The sequence below is a fragment of the Scyliorhinus canicula genome, chromosome 13 (assembly GCF_902713615.1).
Source record: "Scyliorhinus canicula chromosome 13, sScyCan1.1, whole genome shotgun sequence".
Taxonomy (NCBI): domain Eukaryota; kingdom Metazoa; phylum Chordata; class Chondrichthyes; order Carcharhiniformes; family Scyliorhinidae; genus Scyliorhinus; species Scyliorhinus canicula.
Window position 1 is genome coordinate 10740822 of NC_052158.1, and position 11033 is coordinate 10751854.

The 11033-nt window shown below is 45.4% G+C and overlaps 1 pseudogene; it reads left to right on the forward strand.

Moving 5' to 3' along the window:
- The window catches only part of LOC119976473, a 35371-nt pseudogene extending 24693 nt beyond the window's left edge, over positions 1-10678 (forward strand).
- Positions 10679-11033: the final 355 nt, after the last annotated feature.

Sequence of the window (11033 nt, forward strand, 5' to 3'; positions counted from 1 at the left end):
GAGCTGAGTGACCCTGGCGGAACCTAAACTGAGCTCCATGAGCAGGTTATTGCTGAATAACTGCCATGTGATAGCACTGTCGATGACTCCTTACATCACTTTGTTGATGATGGAGAGTAGACTGATAGGGCGGTAATTTGCTGGGTTGGATTTGTCCTGTTTCTTGTGCACAGGACACAACTGGGCAATGTTCCACATTGCTGGGTAGATGCCAGTGTAGTGCTGCACTGGGACTGCTTTGCTAAGGGTGCAGCAATTTCTGGAGCACAAGTCTTCATACTATTGCCAGGATATTGTCAGGGCCCATTGCCCTTGCAGTATCCAGTGCCTTCCGCTGTGCTCAGACAAATGGTTTAAAGATAAATAATTTGAATTGTTCTAATCAATGTCTTCTTTGGATGGGTAATGAAAGGATACTATAAAGAATAGGGGATCTCAGGATAACAAAATAAGGTCATGGCACCGTGGTGTGTGTCCTCCTCCACAGGAAAACAAAGGCAGAACTACACAATATGCATACCTTGTGGGGTTAAATACAAACAATTAGGACAGAAATCAGCATCCCAATTCCTGGAAGCAATGAAGGGATACCCAGAAATAGGGGAACATCAGGATATATTCACTGGTACAAGACGTGGCATGGAGAGTACACTCTCGTATATAGGAGTCACTTAACCAACAATTCTTACAAGACAACAAACCTCACTCTGCAGCCATATCAAATGCACCGTTCAGACCCCGCTATCACCAGAAAACCTAAACCATTTCCCACCAAGGAAGCTCTACCAGCGAGGAGAAGAGGAATTGTCAAGGCAGAAATCAACTGGATATTTTGGGCAGAGATAGAATTCTCCTTCTTCTGACAAGATGCGGAAATCCTCTGAATTAAATATAATAAATCAAGGCCTGCATCAGCACCTCACCCACCCAGATAAAGAAAGGAAACCTCAGGGAGACAGGACCACCAAGACTTACCAACAGACGGCAGATGTGGTATATCAATGTGCAGGTTTGCAAAAGGATACCAGGAACAGAACAGCATAACCTCATAGGAAACAGGATACTGCCCCCCTCCCCCCCCACTCACACACACGAGGGAGCACAAGGCTCAAGAAGGAGAACAGTCTGTAATTCCCTAAACAAAACCACTTTGAGGAGTGTGACCTACTCGTCCATCCAACCTAAGGAAGACGACACTGAAGCAAAGCACTCACACTCAGGTTCCACAGCCAAGAGAATATTACATGCCCAGAGGAACCGACTCTGGAAAATTAGAGTAGTCCATAAGCCCCAAAAGTGGGAGAGTGATCTTTCCCCCGCCAGCCCACCGAACATTCACTCCACCTGATCCAGATAGGGATACTGCTAACCCAACTACACCTGATCCACATAGAGATACTGCTAACCCAACTACACTTGATCCAGATAGAGATACTCCTAACCCAACTACACCTGATCCAGATAGAGATACTGCTAACCCAACTACACCTGATCCAGATAGAGATACTGCTAACCCAACTACACCTGATCCAGATAGGGATACTGCTAACCCAACTACACCTGATCCAGCTAGAGATACTGCTAACCCAACTACACCTGATCCAGATAGAGATACTGCTAACCCAACTACACCTGATCCAGATAGAGATACTGCTAACCCAACTACACCTGATCCAGATAGAGATACTGCTAACCCAACTACACCTGATCCAGATAGAGATACTGCTAACCCAACTACACCTGATCCAGATAGATACTGCTAACCCAACTACACCTGATCCAGATAGAGATACTGCTAACCCAACTACACCTGATCCAGATAGAGATACTGCTAACCCAACTACACCTGATCCAGATAGAGATACTGCTAACCCAACTACACCTGATCCAGATAGAGATACTGCTAACCCAACTACACCTGATCCAGATAGAGATACTGCTAACCCAACTACACCTGATCCAGATAGAGATACTGCTAACCCAACTACACCTGATCCAGATAGAGATACTGCTAACCCAACTACACCTGATCCAGATAGAGATACTGCTAACCCAACTACACCTGATCCAGATAGAGATACTGCTAACCCAACTACACCTGATCCAGATAGAGATACTGCTAACCCAACTACACCTGATCCAGATAGAGATACTGCTAACCCAACTACACCTGATCCAGATAGAGATACTGCTAACCCAACTACACCTGATCCAGATAGAGATACTGCTAACCCAACTACACCTGATCCAGATAGAGATACTGCTAACCCAACTACACCTGATCCAGATAGAGATACTGCTAACCCAACTACACCTGATCCAGATAGAGATACTGCTAACCCAACTACTTAAGTGAGCTAGGCTAAGATCAACGATACACTAGAACAGGGGCCAACAGGACAAGGATACTTCCATCGCTCTTATACATTGAGTAAAACAAACTACCACTATCCCTAGCCACCCCAATGGTGCCACTTAGGGGCAGCCCATCAATGGGCATACACCTATTTTCTCTAACATCAGAATGATATGCCCACCGTACATTCCACGAACCAAGTAATCAAGCAAACACTGTTACCACCCGCCCAGCCAAGTAAATATAGAAGACCTATCCAAGAAAGGCGAGATTTCGAAGCATTAGGCAACCACACCGGGGCATGCACCAGCATAAGGGCAGTACAGTAGCACAAGTGGATAGCACTGTGGCTTCACAGCGCCAGGGTCCCAGGTTTGATTCCCCGCTGGGTCACTGTTTGTGTGGAGTCTGCACGTTCTCCCCGTGTCTGCTTGGGTTTCCTCCGGGTGCTCCAGTTTCCTCCCACAGTCCAAAGATGTGTAGGTTAGGTGGATTGGCCATGCTAAATTGCCCTTAGTGTCCAAAAAAAAGGTTGAGAGGGGTTATTGGGTTACGGGAATAGGGAGGAAGTGGGGGCTTAAGTGGGTCGGTGCAGACTCAATGGGCCGAATGGCCTCCTTCTGTATTGTATATTCTATTACTCTAGGACTCTATATATTTGCCTTGCTCCAATAATGCCAGACACGTAAACAACTGAATCGTCCCTCCCTCCCCCATAATTATTTTCCAGGATACAAATGTTTTGGCCTCAACTGCCTTCTATGGTAGCGAACTCCACAGGCCGACCACTCTTTAGGTGAAGAAATGTCTCCTCATCTCAACCCTAAATGGTCTACCTTGAAGTCTCAGACTGTGATCCCTGGTTCCCGACACGCTCACCATCAGAAATGTCCTTCCTGCATCTACCATGTTTAGCCCTGTTGCAATTTTATAGGTTTCTAAGAGATCTCCCCCTTATTCTGAACTCCAGACAAATACAATCATAACTGAGTCAATCGCTCCTCATACATAAGCCATGTCATTCCAGGACATGTACAATCCTGATTTCTGCAGGGTAAAAACGCTTCTCTGCTCATAGCCCTTGTCAGAATAAAAGGCAGTAACTTGAAATCAGGAGCATAAGAACATAAGAACTAGGAGCAGGAGTAGGCCATCTGGCCCCTCGAGCCTGCTCCGCCATTCAATGAGATCATGGCTGATCTTTTGTGGACTCAGCTCCACTTTCCGGCCCGAACACCATAACCCTTAATCCCTTTATTCTTCAAAAAACTATCTATCTTTCCCTTAAAAACATGTAATGAAGGAGCCTCAACTGCTTCACTGGGCAAGGAATTCCATAGATTCACAACCCTTTGGGTGAAGAAGTTCCTCCTAAACTTAGTCCTAAATCTATTTCCCCTTACTTTGAGGCTATGTCCCCTATTTCTGCTTTCACCCGCCAGTGGAAACAACCTGCCCGCATCTATCCTATCTATTCCCTTCATAATTTTAAATGTTTCTATAAGATCCTCCCTCATCCTTCTAAATTCCAACGAGTACAGTCCCAGTCTACTCAACCTCTCCTCATAATCCAACCCCTTCAGCTCTGGGATTAACAAGCATAATAACAAGGGAACAAAGTTGAGGATTAATGATGAGTAGTTGGATAACATAACTGTTCCTGGAGCTTGAAAAGACAAAAGGCATGAGAGGATCATCGAGCAATATGCAGGATTCATCCAAAGTTTCACTGAAGCACTCCCCCCTCTGCCGTGCCATCATCCTGAAACCCTAATAAATAGAAATCTGGATCCTGGTTGGTGGCAAAGTCCAGTTATGTTGAGCTGCCTCCAGCCCTTCTCGATGAACACCAAGTGGTCAGAATCTTCAGCCGACCCCAGGCCTCCAAATCTGGATACAATGTATTTCTTCTCCAGACCCAATTTCATGAATCAACCAAGGCCCTCATACCAAACACCAGGATTACCAAGGGCTGAAGGTGAGCACCCAGCAAGGAAATTGACAGAATTCTCTTCTCCACGCCATCCATTCTCTTTAGGGTATTTCACAGCTCATCAATATGCGCACCAATAATTTGTGCCGGGTAGCCAAGACTGTCGTCCACAACTTCACTTACAATGGCAGTCATCATCTCAACACCAACGGTATCGCCGAAGTGCAGGCCCGCTCACCAGTGGAAGCGCCACTGTGACTGGGCCCCATTATGGCCTCCTCCAACCGTCTCGATCAAACAAGAATTTGCTTTACTTGGCTCAGTTCTCCATCAACAAACCTTGGCCAGGATCTTCCAGAAACATAGCACAGACAATACACATCAGCATCAAATAATTACAGGTTGTGCATCAGAATTAAATGAAGGATTAAGTGATGCGTGGGGCCAGAGCTCGTGTAAACGCAGCCATTCCCGCGCTCACGTCACGCAAACCGCCCCTCGACATCAGGCGATATTCAACTCCAAACGTGTCAATTATGGTGCGTATTCAAGTCCAGGTGACTGATATATTATGAAAATATTTCTTATATCTGCTTTCTGAACATATAGCGCGGACTGTGTTAATTCTGATTATCAGCAACTAGTAAGAATTTGGGTGCAATCCTGTTGTCTCGGATTGGACTGTGAGACTCTATAAACTGAGCTTTATGTTTGATTTATTTCAGGAGGAAGCTTGTCGTAAGAAAAGGTAGGAGAGAAACTTTATTGAAACCCTCCACAATTCCTAAAATAACAAAGAAAAATGTTTATGACACCAACTGTTTAATATTTACAGAATTAGTGCTGATATACAGTTACTATCAGGAGCTGATGCCGCCCTGTCTATCGAAAAGTTCACAGGTCCTTTACAATACAAAGCATGGAGGGAAATGATGAACGTTATTAACTCTGGTAAAACTCCTTTCTTTATTTTATAGATTTATAACGCAAAAGAGATGAGGCTTTGACACCCATAATTAAATGATCACAATTCCTGTTGTTAGCACTGAGGAGGCTCTGCAGTCTTCCATTTTTGCTTTCCTGTGGGACCTATGGTTAAGTCGAAGCAATCTACACCGTCCGTGACAGCAGTGAGGGGATCTGTATAACCAGCCGAATCGGGAAGGATCTCGGTTTCGTGGCATCCTCTGTCGGCGGGATCTTCCGCTACGCCAGCAGCGCTCCCACATCCACGGGCTTGCCGACGGCGTGGGGTGACCAGAATGGAAAACCCCTGCGGAAGGAGGATCCTTCAGTTGGCGACGGCACACCATGCAGGAAAATGGCGCTGGCGGGATGGAGAATCCCTTTACGGAAGACTGATTTGGTCCCCAATAGAGTTCTGAATTGCACTTTGATAAACATTCTCCAATAATGGGATTATGTCCCCACGCCGGCGTATAAACGCTGGCATTTCACTCTGGACTTTCCTTAAGAAAAGGAGGCTGGAAGGGCCCCGGAGTGGTTCTCGCAGCTCTGGCTGCGGATACTGGTCCCACACTTCTGGCTGGGAGTCTGCGCATGCGCACGGCGGCAGCCTCGTGCGACATGGCGGACGTGCACCGCGGACCATGATGGAAGACGTAGGCCACGGCCACGGATTGGTGCCGCCCGATCACTTGACTGGCCGTTCATGAGCCCCCCCCCCCTCGGTGAACAATCCCCCTACTCCCACCAGGGCGGCCATGGACTGATGTTCCTGATGGCCGATAGGACATTAGAACCACGCCGTCGGGAACTCGGCCAGTTGCACGCGGAGAATCGCGGGGGGTCTCTGTCAATGGCACCGCGTAGTTCGCACCTGCGCACGCGATTCTCGAGCAATTTTCCAGGGACCGGAGAATCGCGGGAGCGGCCGGTCCGAATTTCCGTGTTAACGATCATTCTCCGGCCCCCACGCCGAAAGTGATTTTGGCGTGGAGGCTGGGAGAACCCATCAGGAACATATACAGACATTAGGTAGTGTGTGATTAAAGGTAATTAAGCCAATAGGATTTAATGGAAGGGAAATAGCGGCAATCAGGAGTTGTTGCACATGTTGGCATGGTAGATGGTCTTACTGAAGCATTTAAGGTTCAAAATAGTATAGAAATGATAAGACAACCTAAATTACTTGGCAAATGAAGCGCAGCTTAGAATTTGAAACAAAGCACGGATAGCCTCAAAGTAGGAAGAGGGGAGCAGTTCAAAGTGAATAAGGTGGATTTTGTTTTTCAGTACAGCTGTTTTTGGTTGAATTGAGCCAGGGAATACACCAGGATTAGACCTCAGTAAAATGCGATTGATGAACTTCCCATGGGGTTGGAGGGTGCAAATGTGCTCTGTAATCCTTCAAATTGGAAGTAGAGCAATGGAAATACACCAAAAAAGGATGTAAAGTGAAGGGGCTACTAATGCCGTTAATAATATTTAGTGTGCTTGTTAGCCACAGATAAAATTAAATAACTTTTTCAATTCTGCTCCTTGGCCACGGTTCACGCTCAAGTGGACACGAGGAAATATTTTTTTCAAATTAATTTTTATGGGATGTGGGCTTCGATGGCTCGGACAGCATTTGTTGCCCTTCCCTAATTGCCATTAAGAAGATGGTGCTAAGTTGCCTTCTTTAACCACTGCTGTCCCTGAGCTGTAGGTATGCCCAAAGTGCTGTTGGGGGGGTGGGGGGAAGAGTCGCAGGGTATTGACCCAGCGACACTGAAGGAACAGCGATATATGTCCAAGTCAGGGTGGTGAGTAGCTTGGAGAGAAATTTCCAGGCAGTAATGTACCAGATATCTACTGCCCTTCTAGATAGTAGGGGTCGTGTGTTTGGATGGTGCTGCCTAAGAAGCCTTGATGAATTTATGCAGTGCATCTTGCAGATGATACACACTGCTGCTACTGTGCATCGATGGTAGAGGAGAAGGGGTGCCAATCAAGTGGGTTTTCTCCTCTTCCTGATGCCTTCCCATCCTCTGATTCCATTGCCCTCCCCACAGCGCACCATCCCCACCTCCGCTGATGTCTTTCCCATTCACTGTCTTTTCCCCTCACGCTGTCTCTTTTCCCTTTGCCACTATTATTTACTTCACCTGTCATCTATTTCCATTCACTGTCGCTTCGCTCTCCCCTTGTCTTTTCCCCAGTCTTATTATATCTCGCCTTCCCTTTGCCATCTGAACTGACCGCCCAGTGTTCACCTTTCGAGAGCTTCACCCACAGGAGCACTGATTCTGGGCTTATACCAACACAAATTGACGCTCATAGCATGAGCGTTCAAATGACAGAAAAGTCCATGAATGGAACTCAAAGTCTGACTGCACAGGTTAAAACTTAAGAGTCCAAGAAAATATAATTATGAGCAGCAATAGTCCATATGGCACGTTCAGCCTGCTCCGTCATTATATATAAAATCATGACTGTCCGGCATCAACTCTATTTTTCCACCGCTTCCGCATATCCCTTGATTCTCCCAAAGATCTGTCTATCTATACCTTAAGTATATTCAATGGTGGAGTTGGTGGAACCGTCTAGAGCAGAGAATTCCAAAGATTCGCAACCTGCTGAGTTAATAATTGTCATCTCATCTCAGTCAAATGATTCACACTTTACCACGAGACTATTCTAGTTCACTAATCAACTAATTTATTCAAATTCTTTGAGGAAGTAACAGAAATATGAATAAAATATAATGTGTCGACATGCTGGTCTTTCGATTTCCACAAGATGTTGAATAAAGTACTACGTCAAAGGTTACTACACAATAAGAGCTCATGGTGGTGGTGGTGGTGGGGTTAACCTATTGGCATAGTGAGATTTTTTTAGCTCACAAGAAACAGAGAAACAAAGTAAGCGTAAATTTGGGTTGACAAGATGTGGTGAGAGGAGTACCACAGTGATCAGCGCTGGGCCTCAACTACATACTATTCATATCTCTGACTTGGTTGAAGAACTTAATATATAGTTATTAACTTTTCTGATGGGGCAGCACGGTGGCGCAGTGGTTAGCATTGCTGCCTCATGGCGCCGAGGTCCCAGGTTTGATCCCAGCTCTAGGTCACTGTCCGTGTGGAGTTTGCACATTCTCCCCGTGTTTGCGTGGGTTTCACCCCCACAACCCAAAGATGTGCAGGGTAGGTGGATTGGCCATGCTAAATTGCCCTGCAATTGGAAAAAATGAATTGGGTACACTAAATTTTTTTTTTAACTTTTCTGATGGCATAATTATGGATAGGAATGTAAGTTAGAAACGGGACATAATGAACCTACAAGGGGATATAGGCAGGTTAACTGAGTGGGCGAAAATTGGCAGATGGAGTATGCTATAGGAAATTCAAAGTGGTTCAATTTGGCAGGAAGAATAGAAAAGCAGCAATTAATTAAATAGAAAGAGAATACTGAACTCTGTGGAATATAAAAGTAATAACGTTTTGCGAAAGTTGGTTTGACCACATGGAGAATATTGTGGAGTTTTTTCACCTTATACAGTAAATAATGTAAATGTGTTCGAAGCAGTTCAGAGAATGTTGAATCGACTGATATCTTGGATGAGAAGATTATCTTATTAGGAAAGGTTGACCTGCATTAATTGGATTTGCAGGAATGAAAGGTAATCTGATTGAAACATATACGAGCTTGAGGGGGCTGGACAGGGAGACTCGGGGATTTTGTGAAGGTTTGGAACACCACCCCCACAGAATGTTGAAGACAGAGGCAGATCAAATTTTGATTAATGCGGGAGTCAAAGGATATCCGGCGTAGGTGGGAGTGTGAAGTTGAGATCACGATTAGTTCAGCCATTCTCTTTTTCCACGACAGCGCAGGTTGGAGAGTCCAAATGACCGACCCGTATTCCTAATTCGTATGATCTAGACTTTCCAGCTTGGAAAAACAGCAACTCAGTGTCTGGTTTTCAAAATGTTGGACGATTCAATTGAAATCGCTTCATGCATCTAAACTACAGAGAGCATGGGCCCAATTTACTCCTCCCCTTCTCAGCCAAAACGCCTCTCAGGGACCAAGTTCACAAACCTTTGCTGCACTGCATCCAAAGCAAGAATACATGTGAAGGCAAAAATTGCGCACAGTTCCAAAACTACTCAAAATACCCCGTGCGATGAATCATAGAATCCCTAAAGTGTAGAAGGAGGCTATTCGGTCTATCGATTCTGTACTGACCCTCTGAAAGAGCACCCTATCAAGGCACACTCTCCTACAACTCCACTTTACCTGCACATCTTTGTGACGCTGAAGGGCAATTTGGGGTGACCTAATACACGCATCTTTGGACTACGGGAGGAAACCTACGCACACTGGGAGAAAGTGCAAACTCCACACAGTCCCCCAATGTCAGAATGTAACCCCTGGCGCTGTGAGGCAGTAGTACTAACAAATGTGCCACCGTGCCAGTGGTACCAAGACTTTGTTATTCTTGCACTCCAATCTGATTACAATAAAGAACAACAAAGCATTTGTTTTCCTAATTGCTTGCTGTATCTGCATGCTAACTTCGTGTGTTCCTTGTCGACAGGTTTTAGAAAGGAAATACTTGAATGACCCACAACACAAACAGTGTCACTGACTGTGTTATTTTCACTTTCCCCCAGCTCCAGCCTCTCTGACTCTGGATCCAAACACAGCGAATCCCCGGCTCATCCTGAATAAGGACAGGACCAGTGTGAGACTCGGCGAGAAACGGCAGCAGTTTCCAGACACCCAGAAGAGGTTTGATCCCTGGGGCTGTGTCCTTGGATCAGAGGGATTCACATCAGGGAGACATTACTGGGAGGTGGAGGTGGCGAACAAGACTCAGTGGAGTCTGGGACTTGCGCAAGAGTCTGCCAGCAGGAGAGGGAGAATTGATCTGAAACCGGAAACCGGATACTGGGCTGTACGGCTGGAAGCTGGCTCTAACTATTTTGCCCTCACCTCCCCCTCACCAACCATCCTCATTATGAGTGTGAAACCCAGGATGATAGGGGTTTTCCTTGATTATGAGGCAGGACATGTGTTATTTTACAATGCGGACAACATGTCCCATCTCCACACTTTCACCCACACTTTCACTGAGAGAATCTTTCCCTTCTTAAATCCGGGACAACACGACAGAGGGAAAAACTCTGCACCACTGAGAATCTGCGGTGTGAAAGATGTCAATCACGACCATTGGACTATTTTACAGCACCATGTTGCCTCCACCTCATTGTAAACTGATGAATGACAGTTTCGGTCAAATTTACTGTGGAGATCCCAAACGTCACCTGAAGTGAATGTTTTGTTGGTAAAATATGTTTCTTTAATCGCTGGAGTGGAACAACGTCTGGTAACTGCTTCAAAAACTGCTATCCACTAAATAAAAAATAATTCCAAGATTTGAATTTGGATTTGTTTTATTGTCACGTGTACCGAAGTACAGTGTAAAGTATTGGTCTGCGTACAGTCCAGACGGTTCATTCCATACATGAAGAAATAATAGGACATACATAAATACATAATGTAAATACATAGTCACAGGCAACGGGTAAGCATACGGACTGCAATACTACTCCATAGAGAAGATGTATGAATAGATCAGTCAGTCCATAAGAGAGTAGTTTAAGAGTCTGGTAACAGTGGTGAAGAACCTGTTAGTGCTTGTTCTCAGCCCTTTGTATCTCCTGCCCGATGGAACCTATACTTATCTACACAGATAGGTCATCTAGAAAGCTTTAAATTGTAGCAATCTGA